The sequence below is a fragment of the Rissa tridactyla genome, chromosome 21 (assembly GCF_028500815.1).
Source record: "Rissa tridactyla isolate bRisTri1 chromosome 21, bRisTri1.patW.cur.20221130, whole genome shotgun sequence".
NCBI classification, from domain to species: domain Eukaryota; kingdom Metazoa; phylum Chordata; class Aves; order Charadriiformes; family Laridae; genus Rissa; species Rissa tridactyla.
The window spans coordinates 4,717,711-4,723,830 of record NC_071486.1 but is presented as its reverse complement, the minus strand read 5'-3'; the positions used below and the strand labels follow the sequence as shown (position 1 = coordinate 4,723,830).

The window sequence follows — 6,120 nt, the reverse complement described above, 5'->3', positions numbered from 1 at the left end:
GCTTTTGAAGTCAGATGGAAAACCACATTTGTCTGAGTAATTATCGGGCTACACGCTAATGAGAAACGCTGGCCGGGTAATTCAGCAGGAGGGAAGGGGGCTGGGGCAGAGCATCATATTCCTGGAGGGTTTTCTTGAAACACCCATCATCTCCCAGGACGTTGCCCCTTCCCGGGTGCCTGGCGGCAGGATCCGGCCTGTGGGGGCATTTCCCCAGCTGCTCCCTGCCCCCCCAGGGGGTGCAGGAACATCCCCAGCCAGCGCCATGTCCGCGGGCAGCCCCGTGGGAAGGGCCCCGCAAACCGAGCGGGGATGATGGAGCCTCTTTCCTTTTAATGCCTGCCAGCTATCCTGGAGCTGTAAATACACACTGAGCCCAACGGCTTCTGCTGTAACATATCTAGTTTACAAGATTGTACTATAAATTATAGATGCATATCATGACTGCGGTTTGCACTGAGAGACTCGCCTATTGATCTGTCTCCTGCTGGTTAATATTTGGGACGGCCATGGCCCAGCTCTCGGAAGCAGCATGCTGTTGCGGGTCGTTTGTACGTCTCTCCATCTGCACTTGGAGCAAGCACTTTCCTGGCCCAGCTGTACGAGCACGCGGGGAAGCAGCTACGGCAGCTGCTGTAATAAACCGGCTTTATGATACCCCTCCGAGAGACAGGTTTTATTTCGCGCACGCTGCTTGCGGCCCTGAGCCGCGGTGGGAGCAGGCGGGGAGGTGGGTTTGGTGGGACCATGGGGGAAGATGGGCAGAGGTGGGGGGAGATGGACGCCCCCCAACCCTGCTCTCTTCCCACCGAGCCCTGAGTGCAGCTGGAGAGTCGCCCTGCAAAGTCACTCATTTTCATGTGCACAGTGCAGTGCAAAGCAGAAGCTGCAGTAAAATCCAGGGTCCAGAGGAGGCCACGGAAATTCTGGGAGGGCTGGAGCCCCTCTGCTGTGAAGACAGGCTGAGCGAGTAGAGATCGTTCAGCCTGGAGAAGAGAAGGCTCTGGGGAGGGACTCTGGATCAGGGAGGGGAGCCGTGTGACAAGCAGGAGTGGTTTTACACTGAAAGAGGGGAGATTTAGCTGAGATCTGAGGAAGAAATTGTTTGCTGTGAGGGCGGTGAGCCCCTGGCCCAGGTTGCCCAGAGAAGCTGTGGCTGCCCCATCCCTGGAGGGGTTCAAGGCCAGGTTGGCCGGGGCTTGGAGCAACCTGGGCTGGTGGGAGGTGTCCCTGCCCAGGGCAGGGGGTGGCACTGGCTGGGCTTTAAGGTCCCTTACAACATAAGCCATTCTGAGGACAGCCGCCTGACCGAACTCAGCGCATGCAACGGGGCTCCCTCTCCCGGGGCTGGTCCCTTTAAATCTGGGGGTGCCGGGGCCGGGACAGACCAGAGGCGGCGGGGAATGGGGGAACCGCCCGGGGCGCCGGGGGGCGGAGCGCAGGTGGGCTGGGCCAGAGGGCGCGGATCAACCCCTCCCCGGGCGGTGGTACAGCCCACCGGGGGGCGTGGCGGGCCGAGGCGGGCGGGCAGCTTGAAAGCCGTTGGGCGGCCTGGTGTGAGGGGCTGCGGCTGCTCCACCGCTACCGGCAGCGGCCCGGGGGAGCCCCGCGGCGGCTCTCGTTCGGGCGGGAGGGCTCGGGGCGGCGGCGAGATTCCTGTTCGAGCAGGGGGCGGCGGCGGCGGGTCCCGGGGCAGCGGAGGGGCGCGAAGGCCTGGGCGGAGGGGCCTGTGGGGACGCGCATGCGTGGGGCGGTGCTCAGGCTCTTGCAGGCAGTCCGAGGCTGCTTATAGCGGGACCTCGTGGCGCAACGGTAGCGCGTCTGACTCCAGATCAGAAGGCTGCGTGTTCGAATCACGTCGGGGTCACGGCCCGCTTTCGGGGATTATTTTTATAGCGAGCGGGACCAGGCTTGGGGTCCCCGGGGACAGCGGGGCGGTGGAGTGAGAGGGCCGGGCAGTGAGAGCAGAGTTACAGTGGTGTCCCCTCAGCTCTAATTTTTGTTCTGGGTGGACAACCCTGATGCTCACGACATCTGGGGTGCTGCAGCCTAGCAGAGGGGCCTGGCAGACCCAAAATTAACAACATTTAAATTAACCTGGACCATGCATCAGTCTGGATCAGGGGCTGACCTGCTGGAAAACAGCTCTGCGGAGAGAGACCTGGGAGTCCTGGTAGACAAGTTGCCCATGAGCCAGCAACATGCCCTTGTGGCCAGTGGTCTCCTGGGGTGCGTTATGAAGAGTTGACAGTGGGTTGAGGGAGGTCATCCTACCCCTCTGCTCTGCCCTGGTGAGGCCATGTCTGTGTCCAGTTCCGGGCTCCCCAGTTCAAGAAAGACAAGGAACTACTGGAGAGAGTCCAGCAGAGGCTACAAAGGGGATCTCGTCAATGCTGATCAATATCTAAAGGGCAGGTGTCAAGAGGATGGGGCCAGACTCTTCTTCAGTGGTGTCCAGCGACAGGACAAGGGGCAATGGACACAGGCTGGACAGGGGAAAAACTTGTTACTGTAAGGGTGGCAGAGCCCTGGCACAGGCTGCCCAGAGAGGTGGGGGAGTCTCCTCCTCTGGAGATATTCACGCCTGCCTGGATGCAGGTCCTGTGCCACCTGCTCTGGGCGAACCTGCTTCGGCAGGGCTTGGACTGGATGATCTCCAGAGGTTCCCATCTAACCCCCACCATCCTGTGATTCTGTGCAACATGGGTGCGCTTGGCCCTGCTTAAACTAAGTGGGTGCTCCAGCCGGAGTGGGAGAGGGACGGGGAGCACTGGGAGGGGAATGTTCTGGAAGGTCAGGAGATGTGGTGGTGGCAGGGTCCCCCCATCCGCCAGCACCAAACTGAACGGCAGGATGGCGTCATCTGAATTGGCTGCAAACCAAAGGTGGCATCGAGCCTTGTCCCAGCCTTGCCAGTTGCTTTGCCAATTCAGGTAGCTTTAAAAGTGTGTCCTCTCTGTAAAAATGCAGTGAAGAGATTAGTGCTGTAAAGTAACTCCAGTTCCAGGGGGGGAAAACAGTGAAAATCTCTAAGTTTTGCTGTTGGGGTGTAAGTGAAGAAAGTCTGGATGACAGAACTAATTCACTATGACTTTATTTTTTTTTCCCAACTACAGGAGCTACTGTCGAGGACAGTGTAGGAAAACAATTTTAGATGGAATAATATTTCAAAGGTGGTAGAGTTCAACTGCTTTGCTACCATGGGAAGTACCCAATCTTTTCAATGTACCAATCCCACACAGATGTGACCTCAAAGTGCTTGGGAAACGCGAGCAATATTGGGACCCAATGGGTGATGCTGGAGCACGGCGTGCGTGGGTGAGTAGTGATCCGCAGAGACGGCATCAGCTGGGAACTTCTCCCTGATGTAAGTAATAATTTAGGAATGTTTTTGTCATCAGGTTTTTGTGTTGTACGGACTCAGAGGGAACTTTGGTAATGGGCTTTGAGAAGATAAACAAAACTGAACCACCAGTAACTGGAGCACAGCTTTTAAACAGCCCTGGGTGACGATGCCTGTCTCCTGTGATGCTATGTGAAGTGGTGCCTTTCTTCTTGCTAAGAATCCCCGGCAGTGGCTGAATTAGATACTTTTTAGAATTAAATATAACACATAGTTCTCGATACATAACATTTTTTCCTGCCTTTGTGATGGCAGAAGTAGCTCTAGCTTTGAAGCAGACATGCCCTCTGTTACTTTAAACTGTTTTACATTTGGAAGGAACAATAAAGGCAAAGTCTAATCTGCAGGATGGATAAAGCTTCTAAGTGGTCATTAACTTTAACTGCTTTAACCTGTTCAGCAGATGATGGGTTGTGTACACCTGAGTTCCTGTAGTCTTGATCTCTTTCCATTAAATGGCTTTTGTCTTGACTAGCTTTTCTTTTGAACTTCATTGCTTTATAATAGCACGTAGGAATGATGCTTTGAGCTTCTGTTGCCACAAAGATTACCTTTATGTTGAAAAATAGCACCAGACTAAACGAAATAGAAATTGAGCCTTTATTGCCCTGCACTGCCTTCACTGATGCAATTTTAATTAAGGAAAAACGGCTGAGCAAAAAATAACCTTATATCTGGAAGCGTATATCCTCAGTGATGTGCTCCCTGAAACATGCAATATTAAAGCCATTCGTAAGGTGACAGCAGGATGTGTTTAAACCTCACTCTGGAAGTTTGACTAAACACGTTGCATGTGTTTGCTACGTGGCTACTAATTTTCTTTTCCACAGGTTGCCCAGCGGTCATATCGGCCTTTCGATTTCCCATAATGATGAAAGAGCTGCCGAATTGATGAGCCTTGCAGTTCATTACAGCAATTTCTTTAGGTAGTTGCACCACTTCTACTAACTTCTTTATTAAATTTCCCTATTTAACTGGTGTTCCTTGCACGGACAAGAGACTCCTTTCCTTCCACAATGCCGTGTGGGCATGTATCACCCCAAAAGCATATTTCGAGTCAGTCTATATGCTAGCAATTTTCCCAGCTGCTATTTCTAAAGCTCTAATTAACACGATTAATTCTGCTTTTTGTTCTGGAATTTCTGGAGGAGGTGCATCTGCCTCTATACCACCTTCTTCTAGGATTACAGCATATCCTGCCTTCCTAGTTCCATTATCAACAAAACTACTCCCATCTATAAATAAATTAATTTCTGCTGAGTCTATAGGTTCATCCTTAAAATCCGCTTGACAAGAATAAACTTGTTCAATTGTTGCCAAACAGTCACGTTCTAATTCTGTCTCACCTGGTGAAGGTAACAAGGTTGCTGGGTTCAATACCAAAGTTACTTTTATTCTACATCATCCTGTTCTAATAAAACAGCTTGATATTTCATCATTTGACTAGGGGACAACCAATGCCCCCCTTTTTTCTCTAAAACAGTAGCCACCGCCTGCAGTACCTGGACAATTGGCTTCTGCCCCAGGCTTAACTTCCGCACCTCCTGGATGAGCATTATGGTAGCTGCCGCTGCCTGCAAACACGAAGGCCAACCTTTACTTACTTGGTCCAGTCGCTTGGAAAAATATCCTACTGGTCTTTTGCAGGATCCAGTCTTCTGAATCAGTAATGTGTTGTTTCCTGTAATCCCAAATTAATGTGTTGTTTCTTGTAAAAAAAAAAAAAAAAAAAAAAAAAAAAAAAACTCGAAAGGTTTTTCTAGATTTGGTTACCCAAGAGCTGGGGCCATGAGCGTGCGTTTCAATTAATGAATGATTGTCTGTATTCTGGAGTCTATTCTAGGAGATTTCCAGGTCCCTTGATAGCTTCGTAGAAAGGTTTCTGCTAACAAACCAAAATTAACGATCCGTAAGCGACACCATCCGGCCATGCCAAGAAACGCTCTCAGCTCCTGTTGGGAGTTTGGCTCAGGTATTTGAGAGATTGCTTCTTTCCACTCTTCTCCCAGGCTCTGTTCTCCCTGCATAATGGTAAAACCCCGATAAACAACGGTCTGCTGCACCGCTTGAGCCACCTTCTGAGATACTTGATATCCAACTGCTCCTAGAAAATGCAAGAGGTCAGTTGTATATTGCACACAATCGTGTGTTGTCTGTGTCCCCAGAAGAATATCGTCCACATACTGTAACAAAGCTCTGCCAGTTCTCTAATTCTTCATAAGTAAAGAGAGTATTCAATACAGTTGTATATCCTTCCAATCTGCATCATGATTTTCCACTATAGTTTCTAAAGTTTGAGCCGCCTTTTGCCGATCTTCTCTGTAAGTCCCTGATATTTCTCTCCAAGCCTTCAAATCTGGTACTGAAAAAGGCACCCAAACTGGTTCTCCCTTGTCCGTGGTATTTTTGTCCTTCAAAAAAAATAAACCCCAAACAACATAAGTATTTATGTTGCTTTTGCCTATTGGTACATCACCTTAGATTTGTTCCAGAAATTGTTGGTTTTATCTTTGCAATTTTGCTCCCATAAAAAATGAGGATTAGCTTTTTCTTGGATAAACTTGTTTGAATTGTAACTTTTATATTTAAGCTTGTATGATACTGATGACGCTTCCAACTCTTGTCCTTCCAGGAGAAGGGATTTTCTCCATCTAAGTGGAATTTTTTTCAGGTTGACATCACTACCAGTTGCCATGAGAAGTTCTGACATCACCAAA

General features: G+C 50.3%; 1 non-coding gene across 1 annotated transcript; it reads left to right on the top strand.

Moving 5' to 3' along the window:
* The first annotated feature begins 1,795 nt into the window (after positions 1 to 1,795).
* Positions 1,796 to 1,867, top strand: TRNAW-CCA (transfer RNA tryptophan (anticodon CCA)). The gene has a single exon. It is a non-coding gene; the product is annotated as a tRNA-Trp (tRNA).
* Positions 1,868 to 6,120: the final 4,253 nt, after the last annotated feature.